The sequence below is a fragment of the Condylura cristata genome, unplaced genomic scaffold (genome assembly GCF_000260355.1).
Source record: "Condylura cristata isolate star-nosed mole 26May11 unplaced genomic scaffold, ConCri1.0 scaffold00019, whole genome shotgun sequence".
Taxonomy (NCBI): Eukaryota; Metazoa; Chordata; class Mammalia; order Eulipotyphla; family Talpidae; genus Condylura; species Condylura cristata.
In genome coordinates this window covers 21231918-21256339 of record NW_004567120.1, presented here as the reverse complement: position 1 = coordinate 21256339, position 24422 = coordinate 21231918, and the positions used below count along the sequence as shown (strand labels likewise).

General features: G+C 36.0%; 1 protein-coding gene across 2 annotated transcripts in view; it reads right to left on the bottom strand.

Annotated features, from left to right (window-relative positions):
- Nucleotides 1-24422, bottom strand: part of PLS3 (plastin 3) — an 82829-nt gene that overhangs the window by 46771 nt on the left and 11636 nt on the right. The window contains exon 1 of one of the 2 annotated variants that reach the window (XM_012727166.1): nucleotides 5743-5798. The exons of the other annotated variant lie outside the window; for it this stretch is intronic. The gene's annotated coding sequence lies outside the window, so the exon portion shown is untranslated. Of the gene's footprint in view, nucleotides 1-5742; nucleotides 5799-24422 lie in introns of those variants that run through there. 2 annotated transcript variants of the gene reach the window in all.

The following is a 24422-nucleotide window of genomic DNA, read 5'->3' as shown; positions in this document are numbered from 1 at the left end:
AAAAAAAAAAGACTATAAGGTTATTAGCGTAGAAATACAGTTAAATGCATCTCTGTACTCACCATAGCACTTAATATGTTGAGATACAGTACATGCTCAATAAATACCTTTTGAATCCAAAATGGTCCACAACTAGTACCCCCCCCCCATTTTCATCAGGTCAGTCCTCTGTAAAGAAGCTAAAATTGCTTATGTCTAATCAGATTGTCTAATCTCTACTGGATATTCCACGTTCTCTAAAAATGGTCCTGCTAGTCACAGCTAACCTGTTTTGCCTTTCAACAACACTCACAATGAGCTTTACAATGACTCTTCTCCTGAATCTGGCCTGTTAACTCCTGCTTAGTACACTTCATGCTACACACTCACCCTTCTTACTGTCTAAAGACTCCCTCCTCCTCTTGCCCTCTCACACCACACAGCCCTTCTTATTTTTGCTTCTCTCCTTATCTATGTTCTACTCATTGTTTAAGGCCCCAATGAGGCAAAAGCCTCATCTTCTTCCAGATCATGCTTCCTCATGACTCCACCTGCTGCTGATGTTTCTTTTCAGCTCCCACAGAATTGAGAAGCTTGTCACAGAATTTGGCAATTTAATTATAGCCTTCCTCCTACAGTTATATAATTGGATATGAAGACACTCTGGTTGGGCCATCCATCATCCTTGATTCAGTTCATCTGCCTCCTCCACACAGGTCCTGAAGCTTGGTCAAAAAAAGAATCATCCTCAATAGGAAATAACCATTCTTTAATCAACAGTGCACACATATTCATATGATTACTTGGCCTGCAAGATTAATTTCAAGCTTGTTTCTCAAAAACAGTCAAAACTTCATCTTCAACCTGTATACTCTACACTAATGTGTTCAGAGCAAGGTATAGAAATGTCTTAAAGAATATTCAACTCCTGCAGTATCATGAAGGCAGTGAGCATTCCTGCCATAGCCAAGAGCCACTATTGCTAAAACTGTATTACGGAAAAACAGCCTAGATAAGTTACACGTAGCCCAAGAGACAGGGCTAGGCACCTCATATACAATTCAGAGTATGCAAGAAAAACAAAGAGGTTGCACACGACCTTGTGGAAAGTAGGCACATGTCTATAGAAGGTCACTTAAGATGACCTAAAGAATGTGACCATGATGTTGAGAAATATGAACAGTGTGCTGGAAAACATAGACAGTAACCCCTCTCACTAATACTGCTGCATTTGTTACTTAAAGAATAAGGGATTTAATTAATCCTTTAACTGAAATCACTAAGACTGTGATTGTGTAAAACATACAGAATTCAGGCAACTACTTCAGTAAAGAAGATATAGAGTTCCAAAAGTTCTTTCTCCAAAATGTTGGTAATTAGTGGACACTGATAATAAAGAGAGGTATGAATGGGCCATACCGCTGTCATGGACCATTCAGCCCTATATGTGATAAAATCCTGCTTTACTGTATTTATTACTATAGTTTAATCTCAGCCTCTTAAAAGCTAAGTACTGTCTGTGAACAACCAGTCTCATTGTATCAGTGCTAACAGCTTAAGTTTTTTTTTTTTTTAAAGATTTATTTATTTATGCACACAGAACTGGGGTACAGGCCAGAGGTGTAGGGGCAGTGAGAGGGTTCACCAGAAACAGAGTGGAGAGCAGATCAGGCGGATCAACGAAGTACACTGCTGAGGGGAGCAGCGGGTGAGAAAGGAGAGGTCTGCCACGCCATGTGGATCACCTCCGGGGTGGGGAATCAAACTTGCACCAAAGCTCCTGCTAATTTCACTTCGCTGTGCTTTAACTGGCTGCACCACCAGGGAGGGCCCTGAATACTTGGGTGTAGCCATGTGATTTACTCTTCTTCCCTCCCCCGCCCCCAAAATACAAGTCGTTACTATGATACCAGGAGTTTAGTGAAAACTTAACTGGAATCTCAGTAAAGTTGTAACAACTATAATAGTTCTATGCCTCTTTGTTAATTTAACGATGTGTTGCTCTGAAAGTCAGTACAAGTGTCCTCACCTGTGACATAGGTTCTTGGCCCTGAGAGCTTAGAAAAGATGAAAGTTGAAGGAGAAAGTGGAAAGGACTTCACTGTTCATTATTCTAGCACCTCAATATTTGTAAAAATTATTGTTAATGTGGAGAGCAAACTTCTAGCGAAACAAAATTCAACATCTATAGCATTCCGTACAGGCCTCGATTTTCTGGTAGTTCTACTGGACATTTCAGTCACAAGTTGGTAAACAAAAAAACAGACAGCATCACCAGATAATGCCAAATAAAACTGACAGTATTTTTCTAGGAAACATGGTTATATTAATACTCATTAAGTCATAGAGTCTCAGGCTCAGGACTACAGAAATAAACACAATGGCTGATGGACTATACATCTGGATACATTTAACCACTTTGTTTTCATACGTTATTTTAAATTAAAATAACAATGAAACACAAAAACATACTACTTTAGGTACCACACAATACCATTTTCCGGACATTTGTAAAGTGACTTAAAAACCTCACCATCTGTATCCATTCTCAAATTCCAAATTAATTGAGACATACACTTCGAAGGCTCTACCAAAGGCAAAATCTATCTTTTAGCCAACCCGCAGTTGCTGCAGCCTATCTGTAAGTTTGCAGTTTGGCCTGGAATGGATCCAAAAATATTAAGAAGACTTAAATATTAGCTTACTGTTTAATGTGAAGGTTTTGCTCTCTTATCCTGGCATGCTGCTTTGACATTGCCTTCAGATGTAGGCAAGAAGCATGAAGGTTTATTAAGAAGAGCAGGGGGCAGAGATGGCTGTTACATGCATGGGGGACCTCACAGAATTGCACTAAACCAGATTAGCCTCTTCCCAATTCTCTGATCCCTCTAACTAATAAACCATCTCCACTTTTGTTTGTTTTGTTTGAAAGGAGACATACCATGGGATCATAATTGCTACCCAGTATAACCCTATACTCCCTTTCCCCAATTCCCAAAGCCCCTTGCAGTGAGCGATGACCATCTATTCCACTAGTCTGTAAGCTCCTTGAAACAGGAGTGACATCTTATTGGACTTTGTAGTTTGGCTCACTATAAAGCACTATTCAGTATTTATTGAATAAATAAACACTGATGGAGGCAAGCAGGGAAAGTGAACATACATCATGCAGGCTAAAGAGTTGTCTCATGTGGTTTTAAAAATGTATATTCTGGGCTCTTCCCAGTGGTGCAGCAGATTAAAGCACAGAACTAAGAAGGTAAAGCCATTTCAGCATGAGTTTGATCCCTGCCCCGGAGGTGACCCACATGGCGTGGCAGACATCTCCTGACCCGCCCGCTGCTCCCCTCAGCAGTGTACTTCCTCGATCTGCCTGTTCTACTTCCCACTCTGTCTGTGGTGAATCCTCTCACCCCCCTGCACCTCTGGCCTATACCCCAGTTCTGTATGCACAAATAAATAAATCTTTAAAAAATGCACATGCTATTACAGAAAGCTGTGAACAAAATAGTCAAGCTATATTAATGTCCCTACATTCCTTACATGCAATTGGCTAGTTAGCATGCTTTATCTACTCTTGTCTAATACTTCAAGACATTACAAAATTCTTCAAGATGTTTGCAACCTGTCCCTTGAATTTAGCTGACAGTCAAACAGAACAGCTTTTTTGTCTAAGAAATCAGATTTACTTGCAACGAGTTTGGCAGTTAAGCAGCACATTTCACCTTTATAATACATATCACACAAATGTTTTGACAAACCTGTAACTTACTAAGTTAACATTTAGAAATAAATGGATATTGCCCAAACTAAAGCTATACTCAAGTGTTTAGGAAAATTTTTAACATACACACACACAAAAAAATAGAATAGTGTAACAAATGCACATAACCCATTACCTAGATACTACATTTGTTAGGATTTCCCCATAATTACTTCATTTATTCTCCTTTTCCTTTCTCCTCTCTTCTTACCTCCTCCCTCTCTTCCTATTTCCCTCCCTCCCCACTTCTCTCTCTCTCCTAAATTAGTTTAAAGCCATCCCCTGACATCCTGTAATTTCACCCTAAAGCTTTTTAAAAATGAGTTCACTCTCTGGAAGTACTTTTATTTCTATTCTAGAATCTAGATTCTAAGTCTTTTTTTTTTTCCCAAGTATCAATATCTATGAGTCACTTAAGCCCCAAAGGGTGCCAACCCTGTGTCATTTCCTAGAGGAATATAAAAACCCACCATATTAAGTAAAAGTTTCCCTTCCTATTTTTGAACATAATGAAAAAAAAAAAGATAAGATCTTAAAACAATGATTATTTAAAAATAAATTATTAAATAACATTTCCAATAATAGAAACATTCAATTCAGATTGTAGACATTTTGAAAATTCTTATCACATAAGAGTTTTGTAGATATTTAATGTAGGTCTTACTCTAATTCTAAAGGTCCCTTTTCCTGTGATGAAGAATACTGTGTCAAACTCAGAGATACAACAAAGTAACACCTGTACTTTAGACTGGGATAGTACACTCTCCTTTTAAAAGGTCTAATTCCTTTCTTTCTACCACCTAAGCTTTGACACTTTCCAAAAATATCTCCATAATTTATGGAAAAATGAATCTGCTGCTAATGAAATTAATTAACCTTCACACCCGAGGGGTGTTTCCATTCTCCTTTGCTAGGACAATGAACACTGAAACCAAGGGCAACCTCCAAAGATAGCTAGCTAGCTAGGTGGGCAGATAGGTAGATGATAGATAGATAGATGATAGACAGACAGACAGACAGATGATAGATTGATATCACAATGAAAGATCAGACTGGTTTACATGCTTCAACTCAAAACAAAATGTTTTCCCAAACAAAATGTATACCAATAATACAGCTCAGAAATCACTAGCTACAATTTCAGCTTAGATTTGAGTTAACCTAAAAGTTTATCTATATGTAACTATAAGGGGTTCCTTCAGTACAACATAACTTGCCTATATGTACTCAAATACAGTCCTTGTTAAATGAGAACACTAGATTTTTTTTAATTTTATACTTTACTTTTCACCTCACAGTGTATAAAAACAATCTGAAAGTTTTCCCTTAAGTTGGGATTTATATCACTAGTTATATTGAAATAATGAGAAAAAAAACATATGATCATTACATGATAGAAAACTTAGTTGAGTGTGTAAGCACCAGAAATCACTATCCCCACACCACGTTAAATAGGACAACCACGATTTCATTACCAATCATTTTCATGCATTTCATATAGTATAAATAAAAGACAACTATTTGACATTTTCTAAGAGCAGAACAAAAATCTAATCGTGACATGTTCTAGCTTGACAGCTATTTCACAGAACTTTGAGGAATTATTTAACAGGTATCAAAGGCATTTGAAATTGTACCACCTCCTTCCTTCCAAGTTATAAGTTCATACTTAGCATCATTTAACCTTCTGGGCATCAACTTGATAGATACGGCTACACGGCTACACAATTTGGATTGTAAAACCAAATTTTCAACAGCATAAATCCCTAAGATATTCCCCGAATAAAGACAGAATATATCTAACAGTTTCAATTCTAACCTTTCAAAATTTCCCTTAAAAGAAATCTGACTCTATCCTAATAAATAAGATTTAGAATGTGTTTCCACATATTTAACTATCCAAACACACCATAACAATTTCAAGCTTCTTAAAGTAAATTTCTGTTTAGATATTTAACAACCTAAAAGGTAAAACAACAAAATGATAGTAAAATAGTTACCCTTCTGCCACGGCGAGAGCAAACCTGTTTCTTTCTCATAACACACTAAGAGAAGGAACCTCCCACGCCCAAAACGCCAATCTGGAAACCCAACATTCTTCTCACAATTGCAACGTTTGAGAGCAAGTCATAACACTTCCTGCTTGAAAAAGAGAACACCGTGACAAAGGAATGATACAATACTTACGAATCCCCTTCCTGTCAGCCTCACAGGATTTTGCCAGGTATTAATAAATTCTACCTTAACCAACAACTGGAAAAATCTTATTTTTTCATTTCAGCTCCACTAAAATCATGCAAGAATATAAGGGAATTTGAAGTTGGTTCAGGAAAAATAGCTACAACCCATATACCTACTTAGAGTTTGAATGTTAGCCAAGTAACCTGCTTATTTTAGAACACATGGAACAAGCTTCTCCTCAGTGCCCAAGTCACTTGTCCACAAAAAAAGACTCCGAAAGGCAAATTAACCATCTCAGGCCTTTATGTATGCTTCATGTATTATTCACTCTGATCCATACTTATTCATGCCTTCCTACAATGTTGACACTACATACCCTAGGTGTTACAGCCTTTATTTCCACTATCTCCCTCTTGTTTTCCATTGAAAATGTAAGCTATTACATGTAGAAACTATGGCATAGCACACAGTGAACTAAGTCAATACTTGCTGACCTGAATAATTTTTAACTGAGACGCTGTACCGCTGAATAGGTAAGAGCTGGAGCTACATAGGGTTCAATTCAAGTCCTGGCTCCCAATATTTCTAGCAGTGCTTGTCCTTGGGGGAATTGTTTCAGCTTGTGTCACTCTGTTTTCTTCTCCAGGAGTGGTAGTCTGTATATTGTTATGACACCAAAATAATTCAATAGGTTCTCAAAATTTAGCCTGACACATGGTAAGCATTAACTCTCTGATAACTGCTATTGTTATTATTGAAATTTGCTTTTTATGTGATCTAGCAATTCTGATCGGTTAATTGTAAATTAAGAAAAACTGGGAACTGTATATGCCCTTTATGGGAAAGAACAGAAATTCAATAGGAGTCCTGAGCTACTTACAAGACTACTTCTAACATTGACTTAGAACAACTCAGTCATTTGAAAGTAAATGGAATGCCTAATGGAAGCATTAGGGTTGACATACTTGAAGCCCTCATGAATGAACAAATTACTGAGCTTCTCTGAGACTGAGATTCATATTTATAAAAGCAGAACTAATTTCACATACAGTAAGGTTCTCATGTAACGTCATCAGTAAGTTCTTGGAAACTATGACTTAAAGCAAAACAAACAATAAAACCATCTTTACCATAGTTTGGTTAATAAAAACAAGAGCAAAGATTCTATAGCATATTTCTGGTCACAAAAATATCGCCAAACGTCTATCTAAACACCCTAAACACTTGCAGGCAAACCATAGATCCGAGACACACAGCAGGGGAGGAGGTGGAGCGAGAGGGGTGGCCACAGGGGAGGGGAGGCCACAAGGGAGGGCAGGGACTCAGGGTGGTAGGAGAAAGACAGGGGAGTACATCTGAGGGGAGAATCAAATATTGTACAACATGAACAATGTAAGAAAATCAATAAATAAATCCCCCAAATGGGGGGAAATGACTCTAAACACTTCTAATATTGAACAACGGTTCGTGTGTGTTCACTCATTCTCCAGGTGCTTACTCTGGTTCAGGGTCTATCTTGCGTGGATGGACCCTGTCTTGGCAGCTCTGTCAACAGCAGGGATCCAGCCCTGGAGAGGACGCCCTACAGCTTGGGGTCACTCACACACACCCACACTCACCAGACGGGGGAGGGGAGACAACTGAGACACAACAATGAGCTGTAATTTCACCTCTTTGGGAAGTGGGAAGACAATGAAAAACCCAAGGGAAACTCACACAGACAGGGAGAGGGTGCAAACTCCAGAGTGGTTCAGGCTGGGGATGGAATTTCTTCTTTTATCAACTTTATAATGAAGCAACATTAGTCTAGGAACTTCTTACTTCACAGGGTCCCTGTGATGGTGAAATGACACAACAGAAGTACAGAAGTATGTCTGACTCTGGTAAGAAGGTGTTAGGTAAGTGAGGGACTTTATTATAATCTGCCTGGGATATAACATACATAACACCATCTGTTCCATCTAAGAATAAAAATCAAAGTGAGATAATACACGCTTTAGTCCTTTATGAAGAATAAGAATATTGAAAAGGGAGGCATTGTATGATAAAGTTCTCTGAATAAAGGGGCCACTCATTCTGCACTCATTTGTGAAGAAGATCAGAATAGTGTGTGTTATGAAGCAATGTTCTCTCCTCATCACTAACCAGCATTAGCAGATGCTGGATTAGATTTTCTTTCCTTAATGGAAGCACTTAAAGGAATCACGTCACAAAAACTGCACGAAATAGCAAAAGGAAACACAATCTAGAACAGAAGGAATAAGGCGGCAGAAGCCAGGGGATGTGTTTTTCCATCTGTCTGTTGCTGACTCACTCACTATGTGAAGCCTCCTCAACTTTCGAGTCTCAATTTCTCCATTTTTAAAACAAGCATAGCACTGTCAGAGAATGCATGAGCTAGCAAGTAGCCGAGCATGCTGAGCTACCTGAAAGAAAGTATATTATATGTATGCATTATCATACGTTTGACAGACAGAAAATTGGGGTACAAGTAATTGCCTCAGGCAAGAAGATAATACCCATGTTAAACCAGAAATGTAGGGTTTCCCAGTCGTAACCATCCTTCAGTTACACTTGTCACTTCAAACCACTGAGATGGATCAGCCCCAAATGCTATTAACTTCATCAATGACACTGCTATCTAGAACTGACCTCCTCGGATACCCCCTTTCATGGTCATCTGTAATGTACCCTTTCCAGCTTTCTAAACTCTAAGGTTAATCTTAGTGAAATCTGTCAACACCAAGTCGCTGAGTTTAAACTCGGTTTACACCATTCATTTAAACTGCAAAATAATGTGGCCAAAGATCTTAGAATGGATACACCCTTCAAAAATGCTGAATTTCTATTTAGTAAATTGGAAGACATTTCTGAAAGATGGTCCTATCACATCAGCAGTTCAACCAGTTTAGCCTGTGGCCCATTCCGTAGTTTTCCACAGGTCTCAGCCATCGTGAGGTAGGTATGGGTGGGGGTGGAGGGACCCTGGAGGGGAGGGAGGAAGAATGTGCTTGTGTTGGTGGATGTGTCTGGCTGACTATGTGTGGAAACAAAGCCTCTGCCTTTACTATAGGTAACTTAAAATTGGTTTGGGAATGGAAGTGTCAAGAACTGTTTAATAAATTTCACACTTTTATAAGCAAACCACATAATGAAAACAACTTTTATACTGCATTCCAAACTCATCACGATGAATATTGAAGAAGCCAGTGGATTCAAACAAACACATAAAGTTAAAAGTTCACACACAGGCACCAGTGAACACTCACACCACTCAGGGCAGAAAGGAAGGAAAAAGACACACCCCAAATTGCATGAGAATCTCAGGGCCACTGCAGTGAGGACACAAGATCTAGATGCAGTATTTTAAGTCTCTTCCAACTTTCATTAAGACGTCATGCACTCCACCACACCCAGTACTTTCCATGTGTAACACGTACAATGGAGGCCTCTGCTTTTGAGTTTAATGACACATTGCAATGACACTGATCTATTGTCCTTAATGAAACGAGGCTTTACTCACCTTCACCGCTTACAAGGCAAACAAATGCATTAATACTGACAGTGAGTGAAACACAGAAGCAAAAGAAACCAACATAAAACAGGTACCAAATTAACATTCAGGAGACTCTTCCTGTGATTTCAGACAGTGTTGCTAAGTTCAGGAAAATTAGAGTAGGAGAACTCTAGGTACATAAACTTTCTTCGGCATGGATGTGTTAGTTTTAACACTCCAGGTACATTTGGTTTATGCAACCATTTTTTTTCTTTTTGTGGAAAAATAATAAAAATATCTCCATTTTCATATTCTAAGGAATGTCACTCCCAAAAGGGTTAGCTCTGAATTTGTGTAACAAAGAAATAAAAATTTTAAAAGTATGAACTAGTCTACATTAAAATATATACTTTCTTCAAATGCACTAAAATAAAATGTTTAAATAAACAGATGATTTTAAATATGAGTCCTCCAAAAAGTATCAACTGAACATGGGGCAAGGAACTGATTTAAAAGAAGTCTGTGGTGACTATAATTTGTGACGCTGAACTGTGTATTTAAAAGCTGCTAAAAAAGCAGATCTTAAACATTCTCGAGGAGAAAAAAACTATAATTATGTGAGGTCGTGGATGCTAACTGTACTTATCGTGTGATAATTTCCAATATATACACACACTTAGTCATTATGTTGTACTCCTGAAACTAATGTTATATGTCAATTATATCTCAATGAAAATGGGAGGGGGGCAAGATATCAGTGTTCTCTTCTTAGCAAGTAAGATCATACATTTCCATGTGAAGGAGTCTGGTTCAAGAAAAGGAAAGGAAAGGAAAAAGGACAGAAAAGAAACTGCAAAGAGAAACAATACTAAAAACCCCAACTAAATTAACAGTTCTTAAGCTTTTTGGCCTCAGGACCTGAGAACCAAAAGACCTCAGAGAACATTTTGGTATGTGAACTAGATTTATTAATGCACTTATCACAATAGAAATACAACTGGGAAATTTGTGAGATATTTATTTAAAAAACAAGCCAATTACACATTAATATAAACAGAATTTTTAAAATGACAACTATTATTTACCAAGAAAGTAGTGATATAATATTGGTTATTTTTTTACACAGTAACAGCCACATTTTCATATCTGCTTCTGCTTTTAATTTGTTGCAATATGTTGTTTTAGTTCACATATATAAGGGAATATGGCTTCCCACAAATACATTATTTAAAATAAAATACTTTAAGGCAGCTCTCCTGCTCACCTGTGACTATGCAGGTGTCTCTCATTTTCTTTCTCTTTTTCCTAATAAAGCTGTCCTTTAAAAAAAGTAAAAAAGGGCCCTCCCTGGTGGCGCAGCGGGTTAAAGCACAGCACTAAGAAGCCAAAGCCACTTCCGCATGAGCTCGATCCCCGCCTGCCCTGGAGGAGACCACATGGCGTGGCAGACCTCTCCTGACCCGCCCGCTGCTCCCCTCAGCAGTGTACTTCGTTGATCTGCCTGTTCTGCTCCCCACTCTGTCCCTGGTGAATCCTCTCACCCTCCGCATCTCTGGCCTGTACCCCAGTTCTGTATGAATAAATAAATAAATCTTTTAAAAAAAAAAAAGTAAAAAAAAAAAAAGGAAGAGTTTTAAGAGACTTTGAGATAATTTTGGATATTCTTCCTTTAATATTATACAAAAACTCAAGATGTAGTAGTTTCTTAAAAGCTAGGTGCAATGTATAACCCGAAACCTTATCAATTAATTTTTCATACTGTTAATTTCAATATTATTCAACAATATTGAAATCCATTGGTCTACACTGTACTTTAAGTGGATGCCTTTCCCCATGTGTGATTTTGTAATATCATGCCCAGGTCATTTAGAACAATATTGCTTGATTAACCTGCAGAATCTTCCAAAAGCTGTCATACTTCACTTTACAGTGTATAGTAAGTCATTTTTACTAAAAATACCACTGATCTCATCAACAAAGGTTAAGTATTCACACTTTGGTAACTGATGTAAGCTTTCAAAATTTTGAATTTTTGGTTGAAATTTCTAATTTTATTATTGGCAATAAATACTCTCAGTTGTTTTCCTTGCAATGACAGGATAAAATATCTGAGCAAAATTCAGGTCTGGATAATCAGACTAATCAAAACTAATCAAAATTCAGTTAATGGGTCACTTGATCTTTCATATAAAAACAATTTCCTACTTTTTAAAATGTGGATATTTTAGCTGTCAACTCACATTATTCCACTAAGTTCCTTGCCTCAAGATAAACATTGTACATCCATGAGCAGCAGAAATGCTATCTCATCACCAAAAAATTTTTTTTAAAGATTTATTTATTTATTCATACAGAACTGAGGTTCAAGCCAGAGGTTCAGGGGCAGTGAGAGGATTCACCAGAGACAGAGCGGGGAGCAAGAACAGGCAGAGATATGAAGTACACTGCTGAGGGAAGCAGTGGGCAGGTCAGGAGAGGTCTGCCACGCCTTGTGGATCACTTCCAGGGCGGGCGGGGATCGAACTCATGCGGAAGTGGCTTTCGCTTCTTAGTGCTGTGCTTAACCCGAGGCGCCACCAAGGAGGGGCCTCATCACCACAATTTTTAAAAGATGTCTACTCAGAGTTGAACTGTAACAATATTAATTTTTCATGCTTAATCAAGGGCATTCCTAAATTAAACACATGATGTTGATTTTTTCAACAGACAGGATATGATGTTGAATATAACCACTGATAGTTTTGATGCTTCCTGTTATGCTAACAGCAATTTTACCCAGCATTGCTTTTGCACCGCCACTGCAAAAGTCAACACAGTGAAAAAGCAAGTAACATCTTATTATTATTGTGGAAGAAATTTTGATCCTCAAGGCACACACCTTTTCGACAGCTGGTGCTTTATGTAGTAACACTTTATGATAGAATTATATAATTTGAGAGAGAAAAAATATAACATCTGTTGATTTTAACGAGAAACTTAAAAGCTGAGAATAAATTTACCAGAAATGTATCAATAGGTTTTAATGTGAGTTCTGTGCTGTTGAATTATGAAGAAAATTAATACATCAATTTATTATAAGGGTACTAACTACTCTATGGTTTATTTACTCCATAGCACATTTTTGCAGAATCAAGTTCATGTACATTACACATGATTTTATCATGGTATCATAGTTTAGTAACTAATAACCTCTTAAAAAGATTACAACAATATATTTGTTACAAAGCAATTTTAAAATACCCAGCTCATATGTAGCAAATCAGATCTTCCTTGTGATAATCAGTAAGAATTTCCTTTTCTAACAAACTAAAATAGAAAAAGATTAAAAGTGAAATTTTATATGTAATGCAAAAATTACTCCTTTTAAAACATTAAAAATCAAATACCCTAAATTACTTACAGGTAAAATAATATATGGGTTATTTTAAAGCTAATCTCAAACAACAAATTAAAAAGAGGGGAAGAAAATATCCAATAAGAACGTTAAGCTTGTGGGCTCACCATGTTATTGTATATTATATGCTTAAAATTTTACATTGAAATAGTTTATTAAAATTCTGTGTGCTTAGACTATTCAGTATTTTGGAAAGCAAAACTAAAGTTACTGGCTTGTATTCATTGACTAACAAATACAGAAAGTATATCCACTCTGTAAAAGTTACTATACTAGGTGGAATTAGGAAATATAAAGATATATGAAACATGCCTTTCACACCCAAGGAATTCAAAGTGTCTTTGTCCACGTATACAATTAATTCCCTAAAATGGGTTTGATGCCCTCTCAATTCAAATTTAAAGAGTACTTATGCTATTATAAAGCACAACTTGAGCCAACTGAGTTGCAAATCGGTACAAGGTAATTTCAAGAGAAAGGAAAAGGAAAATGGTATGAAAAGAAAATACAAAAAAAGAAACTTAAAAACTAACAAATGAGACTCTCTTTTCCTCTTAAAAGGAAGCAAGCAAGAGATGTGAACAAATATGGGCATGACCACATCATTTTCCCACAACCCATCATCTCATTTCACTTTAGGACAGGAACCATCATGTCATCTCCTTTGAGTCAGCTCCTGTCCTACTCACATAGGCAAAAATAACCAAGCAACACATTCATTTTCCATTGCGAACACTAAATACGTTAAGTATTATATAATTCTTCAATTTCCAGAACATAACATTTGCAAATGCCATACTTTTAACATGAATCTCCAGGGTTACTCTGTCCTCTGACCAATGCTACCCTCATACAAACAGAAACCCTCCTGAAGCATAAGTCCACAACTTAATCTAATACCATTCCTCAGTTACTCAAGGGATCTAATTGCTGCAGTGACAAATGAAAAATAAAACTGAGAATCAAAAAATCAAACATCGGCTTTCAGCCTGCTGCAGTATATCACAATCAAGTTGGAAACTATCTCAAACTTCAGATAGAGTGCAAGAGCTGTCAAAATTCATTCAATAGTGGTCTTTAAAAGCTGAACGTTAACTATCTTAAATAGTTCTAAAATTTTATTTTTTATTTTTTTAGTTCTAAAATTTTTAATATTTAATATTTTTAAGCTATGAGGGCAGTGATTTGTCTGTTTTCTTCACCAATTTATTGCAAGCATTTACAACACTGGCTGGCACAAAGTAGGTATTCAAGAAATATTTTTTAAATGAAGACATGACAGTTCATTGCGTTGTAGTACATAAAGCTGTCATTTGCTAAAGTGGCTTCTTACATAATCAAGAGCAAACTTCTTATCAACTTTTTAACACACCAAATAAAGAAAAATTAAATATTTACTCCATTATATAACTCAAATAAAATGATTCTTGAGAGGTAATTTGGAAAACCAAATGGTAGGTTAAATCTTCCCAGTGGCAACAAATTCATGATCAATATTTGGCACTTGAAAATATTTTTTAAAATTCTCTACTTTTAGAGCATAAAGGCATTTCAGAGAAAAATAGTAGAGCGAAAAATATGAAGAACTTTGAATTTTATTGAGTTTGCTCCTAAGTTTGCCATGCATAAAAAAGAAAGAAAAAGTATCAGTTGTCAAGGTACATCACTGTTTTAGCTTTCTAAACTTTAAAACACCTACTTTTGACCTCACAAGCAATATATAATCTTCAGAAGAAAGAGCCGGTTTAGCATTTCCTGCCTGCCTGCCTGCCTGGTCCAAGATTAACCTTGTCAGTTTCTTAGTAAGACATATAAACCCCCCCCTTTAAATGACTAATTTGGATGAGGTGGTAACATGAAGCCATAGTTTATAAGATGCAGGTTTCTACTTGTTACCATCACTGCAAAGTGTTAAATACATCCATGAAGTGGTTCACATCTATTTGCATGTGAAGTATTTTCGACTTCTGTTATTATTGTGGAGACATGTTCCCAGAGAAAAATTGTTGGCTCATTGTCTAATAAAACAGCTATAAATTTGCCAATATTCACTTCAAGAGACACCAAGTATTCTGTCATTCTAATTCTCCCACGTAATTCTTGCAAACACTTATGCACTTTCAAAACACAGCATCAATTAATTCCATTTCACGGGGAGTTGTTATGAACAGCCTGCTGTGTATCTCTTTTGTCTTTTGGTTTGTTTGTTTGCTGGCTTGTACCTTTCGCACAGAAAGGTGCATGTTAAACATCCAAAAATGTATGTGTGTATTCTTTTGGAATTGCTTCTTTCGACACCTAAGTAGTCCTCCAGCTTTACGAAGTTTAGGGTTCTTTGCCAATTATAATTCAACATTTGCACTATGTTTTCTGCTTCTACCTTTTCTTCTCTAGTTAAGTTAGTTTCTTTGGTTATGTTGCCATTAAAGTTTTAATAGCTTAATTTAAAAAAAAAAAAACTTTTTTGACCTCCAAGAGTGTTTAATTCCATAACAATGGTTGCTATTTTCTGCACATAATGGTCATTGTTAAATTTGTCCTGACACAGAATCCTGAATACAATGTAGATTTATCCTTAAGATTGGCTGCGAAAATACCAAGAGCTCTTCAAGTATTAGATGCCCTTACTTTTCAAATATATGGGAGAAGCCCAATATATTTTATTTACCTTTTTGTTGAGATACCCCAATTAAATTTCTTTAAGGATTAAGTTGACTCCATAAACAACATTATGCTGGCTCTGATTTGCAAAGACTGGACTGACCAGTGTTGCCTGCTTAGTATTTTATTTGGCAATATATTAAAAAGTCTCTTCATAATTGATTCTGGCTATAAATCAAACAGCTCTTGTGACTTTCACTTGCTAAAAATCCCATTGTTAGCAAAAAGATATTAATGCAAGAATAACTTCATCCCTCTCTCAGGTTATCACTCACCTTGGTATATTATCTCATACACTATCGTATGTCCACTGACTCAGAATCATTGCTTTAGAGAATAAACTTCTATAAGTATTTCATTAGACAAAATACATACAAAAATGCAAATAACAAAGAAAGAAATTGGAATATGTGTTTATGAGGAGTATTACTATATCTTGTTCTTAAAATTAGAACTCTTTTTGATTGCAAAAAGGTTCTATTATAATTACAACTATAACCTAAGAAAAACCAGATGGTGGGGATGAAAAAATTGCTGATTTAGTGGTAGTAAATTTTGCTATAATAAATACTAAAACTATAAGCCACATAATATAAAGTGGGTGTCAGGACATTTTCATTATTGAGAAGTTATTCTACTAGTTGAATATAAGGTAGTATGATTGGACTGTGATTTTCAAATTCCTGGTTTCTAAATCTATCCAATTAACACTATGTTCATATTATAGGCCATCAGTGATAAATTTAATAAAGCACTAGAATCTAATTTAGAATATAAACAGGATGGAAAAGAAAACCACAATTTTTTTGTTGCCTCCCATTCGTGATGACTAAGTTAAAAGAAAAGTGGGAAAACTTTACCTTGAAAACACAATATAGAAATAAACTCATAATCTAATTTACCTTTTGCTTTCTTAAAACCAGGAAGGTAACACTTTTTCTTCAGTTCTTCTGCAGCCCTAATCAATTTAACAATCCCTTTCTTTTATTTTCTACACCTAGTAGTAAGTTTCCAAGAGTCTTTTAAATTAAAAGCTTACCAATTTTTTTTATAATTTTAAGATCATTTTGCATATCATATTTGTATAATCAACAATCAAACATGAGAATGTACAAAAGTTTTCACCTGAAAACATTTTGTTTTCTATTAATGTATAACAAAAGCACCTAAAACACCAATACCCTAAATTCAAATTACTTTTGTCACTGTGGGAAATGCATTTTCTTGAGACAACAGAAAAGTTGGGTATAATTTAGGCAGAACATTAACTTTAGGATTACTGTAAATAGAAATCCAATGAATGGACTTATCAACTTCTAAAAGTAATCGTTCAAAATTTTTAATTAAAAAATATATCAGTGATTTAAAACTTGAAAGTTACATACCTAAATCAAAAATGTATGCCATTCTTTTGGGAACAAAAACTTCATAGAGACTACTAGAATAAATACAAACCAACAAATTTGACAACCTAGAAGAAATGAATAAATCTCCAGAAGCATACTGCCTATCAAGATAGAATCATGAAGATTAAAAAATCTGAACAAATTATTAGAAGCAGATTGAATCAGTAAGCAAAAATTTCCCAACAAGTGAAAGTCCAGTACGTCCACTAGTGAATTCTACCAAACATTCAAAGGTGAATTAGTACCAACTCTTCTAAAAAAAAAAAAGAAATGATTCCAAACTTATTTTCAAGGTTAACATTACACTCTTAACACAACCAAACAAGGGAAACACACACAAAGAAAATTACATAGTGATGAAAATAAATACTACAATCCAACAAACTAATAACAAACCAAGTTCAACAATATGTTAAAAGTGTCACGCAATGTAAACAAGTGGGATTTAAGTCCAGGGTTGCAAGAATGGTTCAACACAGAGAAATCAATCAATATGATCGATACACCACATTAACAAAATAAAAGATAAAAATCTTAAAATCCTCTCAATACAGAAAAAGCATGAGGAAATTGAACATACATTTATGATTAAAACTCACAAGAAAAGTGGGTATATGGGAATTCACCTCAATATAATAAAGGCCATAGATGACAAGCCACAGCTAGTATCATAATCAACACTGAAATCTGGAATCTTTTCCTCTAAAATCAGTACCAAAACAAGGATGCCACTCTTACCACTTTTATTGACATAGTATTGGAAGTCCCCATCATGTAATTAGGCAAGAAAAAGTGGTAAAAGACATCCAACTTGGAAAAAGTAAAATAGTGACTCTCTGTAGATGACATGATATTATATATACAACACCTTTAAGACCCCACCAAGAAAACTATTCAAACTAAAATACTAATTCAATAAAGTTGCAGGACACAAAAATCAACACACAAAAACTGTGTTTCTACATACTAATTATGAATTATTAGAAAGAGATATTAAGAAAATAATCATATTGGGCCTCCCTGGTGGTACAAATGGTTAAGTTTCAGCACTTTGAAACTATCAGCAGCCACTGCAGTACTAGTAATCCCCAGCCTCATGGAGGTGACCCACAAGGTGCAGCAAGCCTCTCCTGCTTGTCCACGCTACTTTCCCTACAGTATATTTCAGTCATTCTGCCTATTCTGCTCCCCACTGTTTCTGGGGAATCCTCACACCCCTCTGCATCTCTGGTATATACCCCAGCTTTTGTATGTATAAGTAAATAAAGTGAATCTTAAAGAAAAAAAAAGAATAATCACATTATTTACAATTACAATAAAAGTATAAAATAGCTAGGAATAAATTTAACCTAGAAGGTAAGCGATCCATACACTTAAAACTATAAGATACTGATGAAAGAAAATGAAGAAAACACAAATAAATGGAAAGATATTCCATGCTCATGGACTACAAGAATTAATACTGTTATATCTATACTACCCAAAGCAGTCTACAAATTCAATGCAATCCCTATCAACATTTCAGTGCATTTTTCAAAGAAATAGGACAAACAATCGTAAAATGTACATGGCAACATAAAAGACCTCAAATAACCAAAAGCAATCTGAGAAAGAAGAACAAAACTGGAGACATCATATGCTCTGATTTCAAGCTATACTACAAAGTCACAGTAAATAAAACAGCACGGATTTGGCATCAAAACAGACAATGGAACAGAATAGAGCACCAAGAAAAAAATCTACATGCATATGGTCAGTCAATTTATAACAAATGACCCAGGAATATACAATGAGGATAAGATGGTCTCTTTAATAAATGATGTTAGGATAGCTGGACAGGCACATGAAAAAGGATTAAACTAGACCACTATCCTGGCAACATACACAAAAATTAACTCAACATGTATTAAAGGCTTGAATGTAAAACGACAGACCTTTCTAGAAGAAAACAGAAAAATTCTAGACACAGGTTTTGGGCATGATTTTTTTTTAATCTAACACACCAAAAGGAAAAAAAAACATAAACAAAAATAAATTATTAGGACTATATCAATCTAAAACTTCTGCACAGCAAAAGAAACCATCGACACAATGAAAAGACATCCTAGTGAATAGGAGAGAGACATTTGAAAGTTATATATATAACAGAGGTTTAGTATCTGAAATATATAAAGAACACATGCAACTCAACACCAACAAAATAAATAATCCAACCAAGGAATGGGCAAAAGATTTGAATGAGTATTTTTCCAAAGAAAACATACATAGTCAAAAGGTACATAAATAATGTTAATCATCATTAATCTTGGAAAAATCAAAACTACAAGAAACAAATATGCAATAAATATCAACCTTAGATTATGAGAAAAAAAATGGTGGTTAACTGAAGGGGGAAAAGGATAGGAACAATGAACAAATTGTGCAAAGAAGGTCAGTTGTGTGGTGGCAATAATGATATAATTGGCCTCGTCAAATAAGTACTTTGTTCTGTGGGAGATTTTGTAGCGAGAATGGGAAGACAAACTACAGACTAGGAGAAAAGTGTTGTATACCACATATATGACAATGGATTATTATCTACAATATAATAAATATCTCCCCAAACTTGTTAAGGGGAAGGATGCCCTAAAGGAACTCTGCAGAGTGTTATGGACTCCACCCCCTACTCCAGCTTTCTGGACCCTACACACTACTCCAGTGATTGGAAACTACAACTCCCAGCAGTACCAGGGAGAGAACTGCCAGGACCCAAGGGCGGAGCTGGCAGGAATGGATTCTGGCACATTTGGGGGATAAATGGGGCGCGATTGCACTCTTGTGCTCTGGCTCAGGAGGCAGGTCTCCTGACCACATGACTCTGTGTGTTCAGTCAGCATAGCTTGCAATCTTGTGCTCTGGCTCAGGAGGCAGGTCTCCTGACCACATGACTCTGTGTTCAGTCAGCATAGCCCTAAGGTATTCCACAGCATAGCCCTAAGGTATTCCACTTACGTTGTATCCTGCTCTCTTTCCCTGGGTTGTTTCCTGTTCCTTTCCCCTTTTGTAAATAAGCCCTTTTGTGTGTACCTGCAGTATAATCAAATTGTGAGGCCCCACAGACAGGCGGCTCAGTTCACTCTGGGCTACCCTGTAACAAACTCACTACTTAAAAAATCCTATTAAAAATGATAAAAAACAAACAAACACATGAACAGACATCTAACCAAAAAGGGTAATACAGATGGGAAATAAGTACATGAAACAGTATTAAGCATTAGGAAATGCAAAATGAAACCATGAAATATCATACCACATCTATGAGAATGGCTAAAATTAAAAAGTGGTAGCATCTAATGCTAACAAGGATTTGGAAAAAGTGGACCAGTGGGAGCATAAAATGGCATAGTCACTCTGGAGAAACTTTTTAGCAGTTTCTTATAAAACTAAATATGTCACTATTGTATGACTCAGCAATTTCACTGTGGGCATAAATCCAAAAAAATTAAAGCTTAACTTTACATAAAATCCTATATGTAAATATTTATAGTAGCTTAAATTTTAATACTCAAAACTGGTAATGGTACAGATGCCCTTCTGTGGGTGAATGGTTAAATAAACTGGTGTTCCTGTACCATGGATACTACTCAGCACTAAAAGGAAGTATTGGTATATGCAACTCAGATAAACTCCAGAGTGAAAAAAGTAAATCCCAAAACGTCACGTTCTCCATGATTCCACTTATATAATATAGACCAAACCAAAACAAACCCTAGAAATTTGATTGTACAACAGAAGCTACTAAGACAGGTGGCTGGGAGTTTGGGAGCCAAGTGGTGAGGGAACTTAGTGACCAATGGTGGCAGATTATTGGTACTTGGGTTGTGGTGTGATAAATAATATTTATAGAGGCATGAACCTTTACCCCCAAAACATAAATGGTGTCATAAATCAGTATCACTTTAATATAATAAATATGTTTAATTTATAACATGTTGATGTTAATATTTTAGATTAATTACATTAAATACAAATATTTTAAGAGTATGGGATTATTTCTGATGTGTAATAAAATATTTGATAATTAAGAGTCAAGATGGTTGCACGTGTTAATATACTAAAATCCATTGAGTTGTATATTTTACATGGGTAACTCATGGGTAAGCTCAGTCTTGTACAATTTACCTTAATGCTGACACTACCAGGAGACAGTATCAGATTCTATAGGTTACAGGCTCAGTCCCAAAAGACTATTCCCTCTCCCTGTACCCACACACTTTAGAAGCCAGGCACAGACCCAAGTTATTACCTGTGATTTTGAATGACTGATCATGGATCAGAGGTTTCAATGACCTCTAATTTGTAGTTCAGATGCCAGTCAAAGCCTAAATTACTAGGACACTGGTGCTGGGCAGGGTGTGAAAATATATATAAACATAGCCCCCAAAGCAGAAACAACAATGTAAACCTACCTTACTATAAGGAACATAATTTGGAAAAAGTAAAAATTAAAACAAATTATTAAGTAGTAGGTGGGGGGAGGTGAATTCTCCTATGTACAGTTCTTGCCTAAAATCATTATTTTTTTTTTTAAGATTTATTCATTTATTCATATAGAACTGGGGTACAGGCCAGAGATGCGGAGGGTGAGAGGATTCACCAGAGACAGAGTGGGAAGCAGAACAGGCAGATCAATGAAGTACACTGCTGAGGGGAGCAGCGGGCGGGCCAGGAGAGGTCTGCCTCGCCATGTGGAGCTCCTCGGAGGTAGGCGGGGATCGAACTCATGCGGAAGTGGCTTAAGCTTCTTAGTGCAGTGCTTTAACCAGCGGCGCCACCAGGGAGGACCTAAAATCATTATTTTTAAAAAGCTAGGTTGTTAAGTATAATTGTGACCAACAAGTTATAAATGAGAGGTTCCTATAATCTCCTCCTTGGTTTTGATTAATTTGCGAGAGTGGCTCAAAGAACTCAGGAAAACACTTTATTCAATAGATTACTGGTTTATGAAGTCAGGTACAAATGATAACATAGGGCAAGGTATGTGGCACAGGAGAGCTTCCATACTCATACTAGGACTATCACTCACTCTCCCCAAATATTCATTCCCATTCCGCCAACCTCGAAGCTACCTCTATCCAGATGATTTGGAGGCTTCATTACACAGGCATTATTAATTGTGCATGACTGGCCACTGGAGACAAATTCAACTTCCAGTCCCTTTCCACTTCCTGAAGGTCGGGGGGTGGGGCACAGTAGAGGACTGAAAGTTCAAACTCCCTAATGAAGGTTTGAGTCCACTGGCAATAGCACCCCTCTATTTTAGTGTTCCCAAAAGTCGTTTCATTAACATAACAAAAGATGCCTCCCTCACTCTGGGGGAAATTCCAAGGGTTTTAGGAGCTCTGAGTGGAACAGTGGGGTGGAAAATCAGATGGATACATTATAGCTCACACTATCAAGATGGGTGACCTGAACTGTGAACTTTATCACATAGAACATCTAAAATATGAAAAGCCATCCATGTTTTACAATATGCTCTTTGATTCTAGAGTTAAGCAGTTCTTCCGGTGAGAGTGTCAGCCACCGAATTTCATTCAAGCTTTGATGGTGGGTGTGGTGTGTTGGCATACAGATGGCATACATCTTTCTGATTCATATATAGTCTTAGCAGCTAATGCTACCTTAGTGAAAAAAAAAATTCAAATAGTAAAAGAGAAAACTGAAAGAGAAGCCAATTTGTTTGGTCATTGCTGGACCCAAATTATTACCCATTTCTTTCAATGGGATTTCTATGTCACTGTTTCACCAATTAGGTTTTCCCAACTGAATCTTTATCATCGATCATTCATGGCCATTGCTGTTTCATGCTTCCAAATGCCTTAGGGAGACCTGCTGTGTGCCTGGTGGATTGTAAAAGAACTAGGAGACTGGGGCTTCCCCTCAGGGTTTATTTTTTTTCTTCATAGAAAATACAGTTCTTTTTATGGCTCAGACCAACAACTGTTACTATCTTTGAAGCAAACAACAGACATAGTATATCCAGACTATATTCATTTGATCCTTACCCATCAAAATGAAACTGTGATAGGTTTTGGAACACAGGGTTTTCCGACTCACTTTAAAGTCTGTGACTGTTATAAAGTTCAGGGTAGGAAATTAAGTTGTCAGCTATACTTGTAGTTATTTGCTACTGCCTTGAATCAGGTAAAAATTGACAATACTTTTTATAGCAAGTATGACAGCCACATGCACAAGTGATGACAAATCTATGTTTTTAAAGGCTTCTGCATACAAGGATAATTTCACAGCTGCAGAAGTAACTACTGCACAAGTACACACTGTGCACAGCATCTACAATTTAGTAAAGCTGGAAAGAATTTTATTTTTGTAAAAACTAAACGGGGTGTGGCTCATTTTCTTGCCAAAGGGCTATTTTATTCCAAGACACTGGTGTCTGCTGACCTTCATTTATAGGCTGAGCAATGTTCTATTTAAGTAAACTTAACTCATAGCGCGCACTTTTTTTTTAAGGATGCAATAATTATTGCAAAGAAATAACAATCTTTAAATATGATTTGTTCTTAGTTTAGAGTTGATCATATTGGGTTATGAATGAATGTCTCTGTTCATGCAAGGTTTAAATTTAGAAATTATTTTATGAAGAAAAAAGACCATTAAACATTTTCTACATGTACAAATATTCTTAGGTTTCAAGGAATGCATATTTCTTTTGTGTTTGTCTCTTTTACTTGTCTGCAGTAGTATCTTATCCATTTACTTTGTAGTCTAGCACCCAAGAGGATTCACTGAACAGTTTTTTGTTATTGAATTCATGATGAAGTCATTCTGCAAAATGACTAGTTAAGGCACTGCCATGCTACCATCCTTGCCTAACTATTTCTACACTTGTGGTACTATCTCAATATATAACTTGAGAACTCTGGACACATTTAAAAATTTTTCCATCTACTGATAAATGGCCCATAAGCTTTCTTTTATATAACACTTCTATATTTCAAGGTATTGTTGTCATATCTACCTTCTCTTCATCTTGTATTCAATTCTCTATTTAGGGAAGTTTTCCACCTTTTGTTAACACTTGTAAATATATTCTGGCTTGCTTTTTTATTTTTGAGAGTTGGCAATTAATGCTGGAACATTTTGGTCTTGCATAAGACCAGGTATATGGGTTGGCTTATGTTTTAAAATATTAAGTCTACCAATGTTACTTTTTTTGTTATCTACACCACGTAATGATAATTTAATTATTTCTAATATTATCCTGAGATAAAATATACAATTTAAATTATTCATAACCACTTGGAAAAATGGCTCAACTGTCACTTTTAACTGAAAACCCAAGAAATAGTCTAAATAAATTTGTTGGATCTGTCAGTGTCTTTCTTCAATTCCTGGTTTGTACCTTTGAAAAGTTCTACTAGAGGAAGTAATGGACATCATAAATTTAAGACTAATATGCTCCTGAAAGTTTTTTTCTATTTTGAACATAGACCCCAGGGTCCTTTGTCAGTAAGTGTACTTTTTTTTTTTTTAAAGATTTAT